The sequence below is a fragment of the Triturus cristatus genome, chromosome 5_1, assembly GCF_964204655.1.
Source record: "Triturus cristatus chromosome 5_1, aTriCri1.1, whole genome shotgun sequence".
NCBI classification, from domain to species: domain Eukaryota; kingdom Metazoa; phylum Chordata; class Amphibia; order Caudata; family Salamandridae; genus Triturus; species Triturus cristatus.
The window spans coordinates 670,088,903-670,105,289 of record NC_140587.1 but is presented as its reverse complement, the minus strand read 5'-3'; the positions used below and the strand labels follow the sequence as shown (position 1 = coordinate 670,105,289).

General features: G+C 43.3%; 1 protein-coding gene across 9 annotated transcripts in view; it reads right to left on the bottom strand.

Annotated features, from left to right (window-relative positions):
- The window catches only part of RB1CC1 (RB1 inducible coiled-coil 1), a 666,167-nt gene extending 650,170 nt beyond the window's left edge, over nt 1-15,997 (bottom strand). For 2 of the 9 annotated variants that reach the window (XM_085605627.1, XM_085605634.1), the window contains exons 1-2: nt 15,791-15,983; nt 1,919-2,240 (exon numbers count right to left, since the gene is read on the bottom strand). The gene's annotated coding sequence lies outside the window, so the exon portion shown is untranslated. Of the gene's footprint in view, nt 1-1,918; nt 2,241-15,397; nt 15,567-15,790 lie in introns of those variants that run through there. The other 7 variants (XM_085605628.1, XM_085605635.1, XM_085605631.1 and 4 more) reach the window with 5 other exon arrangements.
- Nucleotides 15,998-16,387: the final 390 nt, after the last annotated feature.

Sequence of the window (16,387 nt, the reverse complement as noted above, 5' to 3'; positions counted from 1 at the left end):
TGAAGGGGCATCCAATAGTCCATGTGGCAGGAAAAAAGGAGGGAGAGAGAGAGAACGTCTACAGGGAGCTGGAGGAGCAACTAGTGAGAGAAGAGGCAGAATACGTAGCCTTATCTAGAAGAGATCTCGCACAATGGATAGAACTGCTCCGAAAGGACTATAGGACCCAGACCAACCAAGGTGTTACACTGTTACAAATTAACAAATCCATCCTCTATGAAGTAGGTAATAAAGCAGGTAAGTTATTGACTGGCTAGACGTCCCACAGGGAAGAAGGGTAAAGGGGGATCCAGGTACTCGGACAGTCACAGGCACTGGTGGAGACAGCAGACAAAATCGGTAATGCCTTTGCAGAACACTGTCGTCAGTTATACCAGTTGAAACCAGGGGAAGATCAGGAAGACCTAGACAGTTTCCTCTGTAATATACCTGGCCTTCAACTCGGGATGCATGCAAGAACCACCCCTGAGACAGAGCTAACAGAAAGCGAGATATTCGAGGATGTGACTCCGTTAAAAGGGAGGAAATCCCGGGACTGAACAGATCCCCAGCGGAATATGCTAAATGTACGAAATGCTAAATCGTGGGACCCCTCAAGGCCATTCTTTGTGCAGCCAAGGAGGAGGAAAAAAACTGCTTAGAGACCTACGACAGGCCACCACAGTACTCATCCGCAAGGAGGGGAAAACAGTCAGAGGAGTGGGCCTCATATATGTCAATCTCAAGGTCTTGGTCAAGGATTTGGCAAACTGCCTGGTACAGATAGTGGATACCCTTATTGAGCCGGATCATTCAGGTTTTATGCTGTACAGGGAGATGAGAAGCAACTTGAGGATATTATGTGGATGTCTGATGAGCAGAAATTAATTAAGAGAGCCGGCTATACTCCTAGCCCCAGATGACGAAAAGGCATTTGACTCAGTACTGTGCTCCTATCTGATTGGTCTTATGCAAGATGGGCTTTGGCCCGTAGTTTATGCCATGAGGAGAGATACTATATAGAGACCCACTGGCTAGAGTCCGGCCGGTCTTGCATGATTTAAACTGGGCAGAGGTACATGTCCAGAATGCCCACTGTTACAGCTACTCTTCACAGTTGCAAAACCTCTATTCAGACCTAAATTGCTTTTAAACAGACCTATTCAGGTTCTAACCTGCCACCACCTGAATAAGTCTGTTTAAAAGCAATTTAGGTCTGAATAGAGGTTTTGCATTTGTGTTTTTTCCTTTCCTCCCTCCTCTTGGACCTTAAAGTATTTAGGGGGGGGGGGGGGCTTTCTTATTTACAGCTAGTCTTCACAGTGGCAAGTGAACCACTGGCAATGTGGATACGGGGAGACGTACTGCTCCATCGGTTAATGTGGGACCCGGACTTGGAAGTCGTGATCTCACTGTATGAGGACGATATTCTTCTCTACTTGAGAGACCCCCAAGGGCCCAGTCCTGAGAATTCTTGAGGTGTTTGCGAGCTTATCAGCTTTTGGTAGGTGTCAACAATGATAGACGCTGTGACACAAGAGTTGAATTCACAATTCCATTAGTTTTATTAAGAAACTGTTAGGTGAATGGTTTAAATTCTTAATTGTTCTTTGTGCTTGGTCTTCTCTCTAGGTCCAGTGTCCGGAGTCCTTTCCGTCAATAGCCTCGGTAAAAAAGGAGAACAGGGCAGGTAAGTCAGCTGTTTAGTCAAGATTTTGTTTCCTCCACCAATAGATACCAGAAGGAGAGTCTGTGCTGGGGGGAATTGTGCTCACCAACTCACGTGATAGATTCAAGAAAGAAAAAAAGCTTCCATCTCGCTAAAGGTGGTTTAATGTGAATGGGACAGAAGGAATGATACCGGTGACTCACTCTAATTTTAGCTCTCAGTCGTGCCCCATGGTTTTATCTTTGCCCAAGCCCGGAGCTTTACACCCACCTGACTGAGCCACGTGCCGCCTGGTGTGTGGCTGGGTCTGGTAGCGTCTCGGCGTTTTTCTCCGTCTGCCACTTCTTCGATCTACTCCTTTGATTTACGCTTCGCGGCTCCCTCGACTTGTAGGAACAAAGCAGCGTCCTCTGCTGGCCTGGGAGACGTCGATGTTCCTTTCTTGTTGACGTCTTCCACCTGGGGCTTAACCAAGCCTTGCTCTTGTAGGGGCCTCAGCGCCTCTTCAGTGTAAGCCTTTCCTTTTTGGCCACAAGTGGAGCTCTGCCTCCTTAACACTTGTGTTGGCTGGGTTAAAGCCACAGTAACAGGCCTGTGAAGAGATGAAAGGTGTATCGTTTATGAAGGTGTTAAAGGGTGAAGGCCTAGGTAATTCGTTTTGAAAATCCTTCTCTTCATCACAGAGGTACACTGGGACTAACATTAATTGGAGTAAATCAGTTTTGTTTCCCCTGATGAACCAGGTGCCAAGGCGAGACTGGGAATGCCCCTTAAAATGGGAACCCACTGGATTCACATACTTAGGGACACTTATAGCCACTGAACAGAAAAGGTTCCTCCAAGAAAATTTGGAAGGGAAACTAGAGGGGTATAGGAATGATGTGATGCACTGGTGGAAGCAGTCCCTGTCCCTGATGGGCATAGGGACTCTGTATAGAATGATCTACATACCCAAGCTCCTTTATATCCAGCAGAATACCTCATTTGAGGTTCCAGATAGATTTTTCAAAGATGTAGATGCAGTCACACAAGAGCTGCAGTGGGAAGGAGGGCACACCAAACCTGCCATGAAGCCTGATGATGGTACAGTGGCTCTCCCAAATCTAAGGCTGTCCTATTCAGTATCCCTGTTGTTGGTGGTTCAGGAATGGACCTTTTTGTGTCACAACAGTACCCCTCCCTACTAGCAGACAGGGGAGCCATAGGCCCAAAAGGCTACGTGAGTACCATATAAGGAGCGAGAAGGAAGATCCCACTGCCACCCCCGACGGAGGTGGTGGTGAGGATCTGACAGAAGGCAACGGCTGAAATAGGCTGGAAGACAAAGCTGACAGTAGAGACACCACTCTGGGAAGTGGTAGCACTGATGAAGCTGCCAACAATAGAGGGGTATAAGAAGCGGGACCTCTTGGGCCTAACCAGAAAAGGGGATGTTTGTAGAGACAGGGAGATGATACCACTCCCACAACTGCAGAAACCAGTTGATTTAGCAAGGAGTCAATTCCTCCTCTAAACACAAATGACACACATCATGAGAAGTTATACTGACAGACTGAGGGACATGGCAGCGGAAACATCATTGAAACTAAGGGTAATGAGTGCCCTTCGGCCCCTCTACACAAGTATGCGGTATCGCCGATATTTGCACCATTGCTTAAAAATAGGCTCGGGAGAGGCATGCAACTACCCAAGGGAAGTGGCCATAAGGGCAGATTTCAGGCTAGTACAACTAAGATACTGCACAGGGCATATTTCACAATACCTCGACTATTCACAATGGGTAAGGTAGAAGATGATGGGTACCTCAGTGGATACAGACAACAAGGCACACTACTGCATACTTTGTGGAGCTACCAAGACTACGGGAAAATTGGAAAAAAGTTTGTAATAAATTGTCACTGGTTGTTGGAAGCACCCTGGGGCATATATGCACAATACATATATATACGATTTCGAAAGATAGGATGCACACTCGGGAAGTAAACCAAATAAGTTTATTTGGTAGCGCGTTTCAACAGACGAGCTGTCTTGTTCACAGGACAACTCGTCTGTCGGAACGCGTTACCAAATAATCGTATTTGATTTACTTCCCGAGTGTGCGTCCTATCTTTTGAAATCGTGTGGGCATTAATTTTGCCGGGAGGCTTCACCGGCGTGACGCACCACCTACCAACGGGCCTGAACTCCGGTACAACTGAGCTTTTGGGGGGGGGGGGGGGGGGGGGGCACGGAGGCACACACACACACACACCCACCCCCGTGACAGTCACCAGTGAGTAGTTAGAGTTAGGCCAACTGTTCTATTTTGCTAATAACTTTGGCACTGTTTGACAAATCTCCACAAAACTTTCCAAAAGGGGACTACTTCTTGACTAGTTTGTGCATGGAAAGTTTCAAGGTGATCCGTTCCCCAGCCATTACAGGCCCCAGGAAGCTCGCCCTCGGGGCCGTTTCTCAAAATGGGGCTGCAATTTGTCAAAAAGGGGTGAGGGTGCCACATGCCCCCCTTCCCGAACCTCTAAAGGCTCTGGGAACCCCATCCCCCAGAGTACCCAGAGCTAAACAAGGTGGGAGGGAGGGCTGCGTGGCCCTGCTCTCTAAGCCATTGATTGCCCCAAGGGACCCCAGGGCCGGCTAACTAGCTGTGTTCCGGGGAGCCCACCCCTGGACATAGCAGTTTCCCTGCCTGCACCAGCGCGGGCAGGGAAACCTGTCTGCTCCCACTTGGCGTGAGCATTTTTTAAATCTCACGCCGAGCGGGAGCAAACAGAAAGTCTGCTCCCAGCAGCAGGGAGCTTTAAAAATGCTTCCACCATCTAGCAGCAGACTTTTGATCTGTTTTCCTGCACTGATGAGGGCAAGGAAACAGATTGAAATGATGCTCCCACCTGGAAGGAACAGCATTAGTAGCTGTTCCCAGTTGGTGGGAGCAATGCCGGCTCCTGCTGCATGTGGGGAACAGGCTGGTGCTTGGGGTCTCCCACCCCGCATTCCCAAGCAAATGTATGGTAATTGCCCTGGGTGGGCTCTAGGGCACCCAACTTTAATGATGTGGGTACAAGTAAATGTGGTCCCTGGGACTGGAAAAGGCTGGTAGAGGGGGGCCACGTAGCTCCCCTCTGTGTTTATTTTAGTAGCTGCCCTGAGGGATGGGGTCCCCAGAGCCTAACAAGGCTCAGGGAGAGGGGCTACTACCCCCTCCCCTTTAATAAAAAAAAGGCCCTGGAGGATGGGGTCTCCAGGGCCTAACAAGACTCAGCGGACCACGACCCCCCTTTATTTTATGCAGTGGCCCTGGGGCATTGGGTCCCTAGGTCCTAATAAGTCTCAGGGTGGAGGGACATGCCGCCCCCTCCGCTTTAATTGAACAAAAACAGCTCTGGCGGGTGGGGTCCCGGGGGCCTAATAAGGCTTGGGTAAGGGGAAGGCATTGGGTTCCCTCCCCTTTAATTTAGAAAACAATACGGACCTGGGGGATGGGGTCCCCAGCACCTAAGAAGGCTCAGGAGCCATGTGGCTCCCCTCCCCTTTCATAACAAAAAAGGCACTGGGACCCCTTTCCCTGTAGCCAACCCTTTCCCTGTAGCCAACCCAATGTCCCACATAAATCCCTGATACATTGTGCTTATCTTAGTATAGCTTGTCCCCCTAGTTGGCTGATACAGATGAGTGGGAATCTCAGGTGTATCACCAGTACGGTCATATTCACATCTATGTAGAAGAAATCCCTGATCTGCAAGTACTCAAAAAAATGGCATTGCGGGAGACCATATGACTCCTGGAGATATGAAAAGGTCCGAACCCATTTCCGTCATACATTTGTCCTAAATTATGCAGACTCATATCCCCCAAGCTTCCCGGTGTGGTCATGAAAAATATCTGGTAATTGTGAGTTGCCCCATAATGGAGTATAAAAATGCATCAGAGGGATAGAGTATTTGTCACATATTTCATGCCATATCGGAACAACACGTCTGATCCCCTTGAATTTCACCCGTTTAAAGTCATTTGGGTCCATTAGTTTGTGTAATGAATAGCTAATTTCGTGGCCTAATGCAAGTTGTCAAAATAAATATATAGACAGAAGTTTCTTTATCTGTTCTGAGCCATATCCCTTTGGGTCCCTGATTATTTTTTCAAGCGGCTAGAAGGAGCCATTAGCAGTTTTATATGGGGCTATAGGAAGGCTAGGCGAGCTATCCACTTTATGAAATTACCTTATACACAGGGAGGACTTAAGTTGCCTGATTTTAAGTTATATTTTTGGGCTTCATTTATTGGGTGGATTCAAACCTTATTGATTAGGCATGAACCAGGTTGAACGTATTTTGCAATCAACTCACATAAGCATTTATAACTCTACACTTCCATGCAGTTTTGATACAATTATCGGAAACATAAAATTACATTTAAAAATTGATGGCTTTTATGTCATAACCGTTGGCCTCGCATAATATCGGCAGGTTATATTCCCAAATCTGCAACTTATGCGTTGACTGCACATTATTTTCGGCTCACATTTAGGGACAAAACTGTATTCCACATTTGACAAATACATAGTTGACAATTGAAATTCAATTCATAAAGGCTCATGATGGATCATATCCTAAAGAGGCTATAATCTATAAAAATCTTAATTTTGCCACATACGAGCTGATCTAAAAATCCTAAAATTCACTTAAGGACTACACACAAGCTCTTCTGAGTCCATTGTTTCCATGTTCTTATTATCATATAAATTATGTCCCATAGTGTGCCTTGACCTATAAATGGATAGTGTCTATTGCCTTTGATGTCATATTTATGTCTTTGGGCCTCAACCGTCAAAATGTATTTAATATCAAATCAATGCAGCAGTTTAAAAGCATTCTTTAAAGTATCTTGGTACATTGTTGCCACGTCAAAAGTGCTCACTAAAGTGCTAAATATATAAAGTGCATAGTGTAAAAAGTGCTAATTTAGAGAAGACATAGCAGCTTATGATGTGTACTTGAATGTTAACAATTGTATTCTAATATTTACACGCGTACATCACTTTCGCAGATATTTTCAGATATAGTGTATGGCTCAAATGAATTTGAAATCATAAGAAATTGTGCGGATCTTCCCTGGTATTGAACTCTTTAGGTGTTTTTGAATCCAATTCTAAAATGAACGAAGTCACTTAACTTGAGAAACAATTTTTCTCAGTTACTTCCTCTCCTCAACACAAGGCACTGCGCCAATTACATAAAACGTCAAATATTGTAGATTATTGCCACACACTTGTTTAAAGTAGTGTGCTACTTGATATGCGGGGTAAAAATTTACGATAGCTCTCAAATGTTGTAAGATCCTCACATGCACTTGCAGCTTAGTGCTTCCAACATATCGAAGCCCGCAAGTGAACTCTAGGACGTATACAGCAAAATCAGTTCTGCAGTTGTAAAAACCTGTTAACTCAATTGGTTTTGAACTGAATGCTGACATGTAGTTTGAGATATTGACACCAAAACGACATGCCCTGCAAGAGCTGCATTTAAAAAAAACTTTTTTAGAAGATGACTATTTCGGGGCTACTTTTGACTAATGCATTCCTCATTGAGGGAACTAGCCGAAAAGTGAGATTGGGTTTACTTGGAAGAATATGGCCCAACATAAATTTAGTTAAAACTATAGGCCATGGTTTGTTGATAACCGATCTAATCGTTCTTTATTGTCGGCTGTAAGTGGTGATTAATCGGATGTTCGTATCCACACCCTGATGAGATGGACAAGGGTCATGTCTTTGGTCAAAATTCATTTGTGTTTGAAAGAAAATGGATTCCCTAGTCTTTTCATTTGCTTTTGTCATCGCCCGTTTAATTGTGCTTATGGCATAACCTCGCTCTATAAATCTTACTTTGGCTTCTAGTTGGCATAGGACTAAACCCCTTTCTGAGCTACAGATCTTGCGTAGTCTCAGTAAATCCCGATAGGGGATACTGTTTACCAAATGTTAGGGGGGGGGGCGGGGAAAGCTGGATGCGTGAAGTGTGGAGTTGCCAGCAGTGCTCTTGCAATGTAACCGGAGATCTAATTTGTTGTTTTTAACGAATATCTGTATGTCTAAAAATTCAATGACTTGTGATCTATGTGGGCAGTGAATTCCAAATACACTCTATTCACATTAATACGTTCCACACATTTGCCTGCACTCTCCTTAGTTCTTTTCCAAATTACAAATGCATCATCGATAAACTGCAACTAGCTCACCACATGTTCATCCCAGTCTGAGTAGTGGTTTACCATGAGTGCCCCTCCCACCAGCCCACATGTAAACATGCGTAGCTGGGGGAGAAGCAGGCACCCAAGGCAACTCCCCTTTATTGCTAGAACACCTCACTGCCAAACAAAAAGTAATTATTAAACACCAGTTGATCATATTCAATAACATTTTGTTATGATTGTACAATTAAATAAGTCTTTTTTTTAGAGAATGATCAACCGCCCTCATTCCATCCCTATGCTCAATGTTGGTATATAGAGAGGTTATGTCAATAAGTATGTATTCATATGACACCAGGGTAGGTCATTCAACCTTTTAAGAAAAGCGCTGGTATCTTTGATATAAGATGGTAAACTGACAACATATTCTTGGAGGAAATAATCCCCATATTGAGAAGATCTTTCAAACAAGCCATTTCTTGCTGAAATGATTGGTTAACCAGGTACGGAAGACGTACCTTTATGGATTTTTGGAATAAAGTAGAGCACTGGCGTAGCAGGAAATTTATTGTTCAAAAATTGATATTCATCTTCAGAAATTGGGCCTTCACGCTTTCATCTAGTCAGATCTTCTTTGAGCGCACTTTTAATTATCCTCACTTGTTGCATACTGGATCTTTTGTAGTATGTGAAGTCATTGAGGTGTTTATATGCCTCATTGAGGGACTCTATTTTTGGCCAGAGTACAACATTACCGCCTTTATCAGATTTATTGATTACTACTTGGTTGTTTTTTTGTAACTTGCATATCAAATTGTAGTGATGCCTCTCTTGATATTTTTTAGCTCTGGAATATTAGCTTGGTTTTATGATTCAGCATTTTAATCTCCTCCAATACTTGATTGTAGAAAATATCCACCGCATCACATGGCATCATAGGCATAAAAATGGATCCAGGTTTAAAGGGACTCCCAATGGTTCCTGATAAATTAATACCCTCTTCCCGAATAGCACATTGAGTTGAAACTATTGTGTCATTTCTACTCTCCTCATTCTGTAGCTCTTAAAGTACTCGTATTGTTTGTACTTCGGACACTTGCAAATTATCAGAGCCGATTTCACTTGATGCTGTTCCCCGAATGGTTTGACTAGAAGCTTAAGTTTGTAATATTTAGCAAGTTTAAATTTCATACAAAATTTGAAGACATCAATCAGTATTTTACTATAGTTGAATTTACTCTCAGGACAAAACCTTAGGCCAAGGGATAGTAACTGAGTCTCTACTTGGTTCAACACAATGTCAACAAATTGATGACCGTATTATCAGTCTTTCTTACTTTCGTCTCCATTTGTTGCCTTGTTGGTTTTTGTGTTTGTTGAGTTTCCTCCTTTCCGGTCATCTTTGATTTCTTCTTTTCCTTATGTGTACCTTGGATTGCGCGAACGAAATATATTATATATATATATATATATATATATAATTCAAACTCCAGATTGCTCCTTCTGATTGCTCAGACCCAAGGGAGTTGGCGCACACACCGGCGGAGCACGCCGGAAATCCAATATTTCACAAATTATCCAATAACGTGCGCTCTCAATACCAAAAAATCCACAAAAGTTGCGGTGAAGGGGTGTTTATTCACAACGCGTTTCAACTACAAGAGTCTTGATCACGTGAATATTAGTGCTCGTGTATTGGCTGAATAAGTACACATGGGCTATGAACATAAACAAGGGACCACTGCACGTCATGACAGATAACAACGGCAGACATCTTGGACTGGTCTCAACATTCACTTCAATGCAGTACATAATGTAAACAGGACATAATAAAGGTGTAACACAATTGGCAGCAAATGGCAGACATATAAGGAAAGCAAATTGCAACATAATACATTAGTCAAATGCCAATAATTAATGATCCTATCAGTTCGGCACATTCGAATAATAGGCACAACAGTGTTTGTGCAGTGTGTCCGAACCTATGTATAAAGGATAGATGTGAATACAGCTAACCCAGAGGAAGAACCCGGGCAGTCCTGGCCACACGGTCTGGTGCTCCGCGTAAACCGGCAAAACTTTTGGATTTTATGTGCATAGTCTGCACAACGCGGCGCCCCCCGACCTGGATTTGGCAGAGGTATCGGGGAGAGGGAGCAGATTGACTGCTAGTGGGCTGAGCGGCAATGATGGAGTCTTCCAGGACGGAGCTTCCCACATTTGTACTGGAGATTGGCGGCACCAAAACGTATTATCATGTACGAAAGCGGGACATTGCACCGCGCTTTGAATTATGGACTGCCTTTTCTCTTTTAGTGTGAAGCAACTGCACGAATACGAAGATCCTTGGTTTAAAAGAAAGAGGCTAGTACTTACTAGATGGAACCTTTCCGGTCCCCTTTCTACTGTTACAATCCTCAGCCAATGGGAATCCTCGTAAAGACTGTATAACAAAGCCCCGCGAAAACCTACCCTTTGAATTTTCAGCCAGAACGCATTGAAAAAGGCATCCGCCGAAACGCGTCTGCCAGGAGCTGATGGCATGGACATCGCGTTGATTCTTTCTTTTTGTGCATCCTGGAGGCATTAAATTTTGTTGACCAGCCCAAGCATGTGTCAGACCCGGTTTTTCTGGTAAAGCGGGATTGGAAGTATATATATATATATATATATATATATATATATATATATATACATACATACATACATACATACATACATACATATAGGTTTTCAATTAAAACCGCAACTGAGCCATCAATATCAATGCATGGTGGCAAATGCCATTTTGATACATGATTATAAAGAATAGTACTCACAACAAGCTGTTCAGTCTCGGGCAAATTATTTTAAATGGCTTTTTCTTTTGCCCTGGCAGGTTAGGCTACATGTTCCTTCCCATACAAGAACTAAAAGCTCTTTCAAATGGATACATAAAATTTGCCTTGCATGAGATGCCTAAGGTACAGTGCATTATGCAAGCCACATTCAAGACAGTTATTCAAATGAGACTTGATAAAATTATAGTGTTTTAAGAGTTATGCACGAGTCGGTCATCTAAAGAATTTGTCTGGTCATTGAAAAATGCTCCTTACCAACATAATCTTTCTTATGAATATGGTTTTTAACATTCATCTTGGTTTTATTATTTGCATAAAACCTACTAAAAAATAACTGATAAAGTATTTTTGAGACCTTTGTTTCTATCCAAAATATCTATTAGCTCATGCACAGCGACTTGTCCCGGAAAGGGTGGATTTCCATACGACTGGTCTCAGTCTGCATTGGTACAGTGGGCAAAAAGTGAAGGACTGAAATGTGGCTCTGAGCTCTCACCAGTGGCTGAAATAAATTCAAGCATTGCTTTCATCACCCTGTTGTGTGATGTGAAAGAAATACTATGGACAACTGGAAGCTACTCTAAGTTCTTGTTACCCAATTGTTATTCCATTCATTGAAAAGTCTAGAGTAAATCACAGCAAAGGCTTCTAAAAAAACATCTACAACACTACAGGGAAAACAGCGTTTACAACGCTGTCTCCACAATGCATGTTACAACGCCCGCGTTCTTAGTACGCGTACCATTACATTGCGAGTCATTACAACGACTTGCTGTAGGAGGAGCACTGGTATTGGATTTAAAATCCAACACCTTCCCTGCTGTTGCACAAACTGGAGTAAATATAGTAAATAATACTGTTCCTAAGTCCAGCGCCCACCCCCCCTACAGCAAGTCGTTGTAATTACTTGCGATGTAATGGTATGCGTACTAACAACGCGGTCATTGTGACGACCGTGTTGTAATGGCATGCGCTCTAATCGCATGTGTTGTAAACAGCCATATTCCACTACAGAGGCATTTGCTGTCACGATGTTACATTGCAATTCCAGTAGAGCTACCAACCACAGCATTGAGAGATATAAAGTACAGAAATCATGACCAATATGAAACTCCTCGGCACAGGTATCTTGCAACCCATCAATGGACAGTATACCGTACCTAGAGTTCAACCAGTTGCCAAACAGTTCACAACATTACCTCTGTATAGCCTTACATAATATAAAAACGTTCCATTAAGAAGTGGGTAGACAAAAAAAAAAAATTCAACAGCTGCCTGTTATTTTGAAAGACACTGAGTAATCTGAGCATCAAAGTCATTGTTTGTTATTGTTTCTTTTACAGACGTCTTTTGTCCATAATGTAAAGGGCCATGAGATAAACAATGTTTCCAGATTCAACACCTACATGTACAAGCACCTTTTGCTGCACAGTCTGTGTCTGGGCTCGAATGTTAACTACCAATTAACTGAAATAAAGTGTGGGCCTGAAACATGACTATTTACAAGGAGCACAGGCCTTATTCGGGCCGGTTCGTTAAATAATCACTTTTTGATAGGGAGATACTGCTGTCTGCCTGGATCCCCCTAGGATGGCGTGATATTCTTGCCAGAGCAAGGGAGAGGCAAAACCCATCAGTGCATTTATTTTTATTTAACAAGAGAGTGTTTCTAGGGGTAAATGAGATGCGGAGAGAGGAAACAGAAAAAATCTAGAAAATATATATAAGGAATGGTATAAAGAGACAAGTAGCAAAAGATAAATAAGGTTTAGGTGGACAGTAAACAAACATTGGCAAAACAAAGTTCTGTTTTTAGTGTGCCAACGTATGCAAAGGTAGCTTGCTCTACTACCTTTTGTCTACCATTAGAATAAAATGTACATAGGTGATTAAGAATTTAATGTGACAAACAATGTAATACTTGAGCGTACTTTTCTAATGTAAAGAAAGTCCTTCATGCATTACAAAGAATTCACTTCCTGGAAAGCAGAACGATACACCAAAAACGCCAAAAGCATGGGGTAAGACTGTGATACTACAATTGGTGGAGCCAAAGCCCACTCCATGTATATTTTAAATAATTATACCACTATATGTTGCTGACAGCTGCGTTGTCAAGACAGACTTAAAATTGAATAGAAGAGGGAGGGGGAAAGAAAGAGGACAAGACATCACAAGCAAGGAATAAGCAATAGTCGAAAAAAATGAAATGGGTGAGAAACAGAAGATGGTGAAGGTAAAGAAAACATGAGAATTCGTAGGAGGTAAGATAGAAAGATGGGTTTAGGCAAATAAAATCAGCAGAGGAGACAGAATGGAACAAGGAAGTGGGGAGAAGAAAAAGGAGAAAGAGACAGGAGGACAAAAGAGCTAACTGAGGGGAGAGAAAAGAAATTAAAGAGGGGAAAACAGGATAGAATTAATTGAGAGAAAAATAAAAGAGAGAAGCCAATGGGGAGATCTAGAAAATGGCAGGAACACAAAGTAAGGATGCCAGAAATTCACTGATGCTAAAATGGGTGCTCCATGCTAAATGTACTATCTATTTTTCACAGGGTGTGATAGAATGTGGAACTGTAAATACAGTACGTTGAGCAGTATAGTTTAATCAAGCCTAGTCTGTATAATTCTCATGCAACAGTGGCAATCTTACTACCGTACTAGCAGTTCCAGACCAGAAACCAAAATCAGCCCTGACAAAAAAAATCAAACCAGTCCCACAGTCGTGGAGGATGAGTCTAGACTGGCGCCATTGTGGCATGGTTAGGTTATGACAGCCCATCCTACACTGCAAGCAGCCATTTGGTCTGCAGCCCGCGGTAGAAATGTCAGGGTGGCACAATACTGCTGTGCATTATACAAACCAAAAACCCTAAACTTATTTTGACGTGCGCTTATATCAGCCATCTATTACATCATTTCACATTATGTGAATATGAATATGTTGATTACAGATGGAGGCAACATCCAAACAAATATTGCACAAATGTGTTCACTTAAGGAAAGAAGTATCAAAATGTTTTAATTTTACATTTATTTAGATAAAACGTTTGAAACTCGTGTAATGTGTATGGTACATGTAATCAATACAAGTTTATTCTGAAACCACGTGTTATGTATCTATTCGGTGGAAGGTCCCCAGCGCATTTTTTTTTTTTAAAGAATATGCGAAAGCAACCTCCCGAGCGACGGTGGGGAGGTTTAGGCTTGCTCGCTGCGTGTGTTCAGTGCAATGGGGGAGTGAAGAAGAAGAATAGAGGAATACTTTATTTATTGTTCAGTTAATTAAAACTTACACTACGACACAATTAAATCACCATATAACACATTATGAAAAAAAGCATTATTAAAACCGTCATAAAACAGTTTAAACCTTCATGATGTATTCAAAGCTTCAAGGTAGGAACTAGTCATAAAGGTACCAATCTACAGTTATTACATTTCGTAGATCTTATTGCACTTATTTAGACCCATTACACCCAAGATTGCCGATTTACACTGTTGTTGCTTAAACCACAATTCGATTTGTGCAAACAGTCAATAAAGTGCAACATACCTTGATAGGATCCTCTGTCATCCTGATACTAAATAATAATCATGGATAAAACCAACCTAATTAGTGCATTCGCTCATACGCCAAGGCTAATTATTAGGGCAACAATCTACATTTTTTACATTCATAAGCTTTGCTGCCCATGGTTCAATACCATTGCGCCTAGGGTATCCATAGTCACGGCTGTTACTTAGACAAGGATTTAATAAGATAATAATTAATTAAAGTGCAGTGTGTCTTTAATAGAATAATTTCTCAGCTAAATACTAAATATTAGTCATAGTTTAAACCATCTTGATGAATCATACATCAGAAATGCCTATTCTGCAAAGTAAAAACGAACCCATTGTAACTATGTCAAATACACTTGTGCAACTGTTAATGGCCATTACTGTTCGCACTTTGAAAGTTTCCCACCAGCAATGGCCATATATTTTAACAAATTTCCAGAAAATATGGATAGATGGTTCTTCAATAATGCGTGGGCTGATTTTATCTGTCAGTCATAGACATAGTAATATGTATTCCGTGTGTTTGTGACAACCAGCTGATAACCTTGTGAAACAAACCACAACAAATTACGATGCCTAACTTTCTTTAAGTTAGCGTGAAGCACTCTGCCAGGAATGAATGGCAACAGTCAGGTGGTGGACCTTGGCAGGGTCGATGCTGAGTAATATTAGAGGACATCCAGAGACACCGCTTCCGGGAGTGCAAAAGCAAAGCAACAAGAAACAGAGGAAAGGCGGGCAAGTCAACTCTTGTACTTACACGTCGGGGCAGCTAAGTACTGATAATGTGTCTTGTCTAGCAGAGACGTCACATCTCACGCATCCCAAGTATCCCAAGTAACAATAACATAAACAATTGTACAAATCAACTATCATAAGGACTAGGTCGGCCACAATCGGAGGGAAAGAGACAGGGGACGTGGCTTCCCGATGCCCATAGTGTGCTGGACCCGCCAGGTCCCTCGTTTCCGACCGTAGTCATGGGCACACCGGTAACTGCTGGGTGCGGCAACTTAAACGATTATATCAGCACTGCAGCTCAGCCACGCTGGGGAGATCACCCAGCCTGGAGGAAACAGCGCGGCCCACCGAGGACACTGGGTTCCACCCTTCATGTTAAGAGGTGCTGCCGGTACCTCACCTCTGGCACAGAACTTACCTGCTGGACATACCGTTTTCCGTCCGCAGACGGGCTTCCCTGCGCTTCTGTGGTTTGCCTCCCCCTACCCGTAAACCGGCCACGGGCCCGAGGTAACTGGAAGACCCCCGTGATCGGGAGCAGTGGTGGTGAGCGGACATATGCCAACGAGGGCCACCCGGGCTGTACTGTGCGTCACGGGCATCGGTGCTGTGGCCCCATGCAGCACTCCCTCCCGTGCACCGTAACTCTGCCACTAGGGTGCTGCCGCCTTACATTTTACGGGACGAGGGACCCTGTCTTTTCGGGCGACGCCACCACTCTGACAATTAGGGTACTGAGCAGGAGACCTGAACAGCATTTCGTTTGTGAGGTGTCTCTGACAATACACTGCCCCTCTGACAGACGATTTACCTGCTGCACGACCGGCCTCCGTCCGTGGACGAGCTCCCTGACTCTTCACTTTGCCAGCCTCTCTTAATTCTCTGGCGTCCAAGCCCGGGACAGCTGAAAGCCCCATGAACACTAACAATAACAATGTGAACGGAACCAGTGTTGATGGGAACCAACCGGCCTGTACGGTGCGTCACTTCGCGTCTCCTCCTACAGGTAGTCAACAGTGACGTATGAGGAAGTGTGCCAGGGAGCCAATCATTCCAGCTGCGTGGACTGCGGCTGCGTCGCGTGAAGCAGTGAGGGAACTTTTCAGGACTGTCACTTGTATATGTGGATTGTAACTGACTTAGTGGCTCTCGCTTATTCTTCTTTTACCTCACATTGGATTTGTGAAGGGCAAGGAAATAGTGAGTGCAGCGGCGGGGTTAAGCTGCCCCTCAACGCCCCCTCCCCCCTTTGTCCGCTCTCCGATTGACCTGGTGACAGAAGCCCGCTATAAGCGTAATTGTCAGACACAGCGCTGGAGCTGTCAAAGAAAAGTGGAAACCTATAAACTCCGTTTTAGGATTTAATATGTTTTACCTTTTAAAGTTCTCACGTTCTTTGTCCAACTAA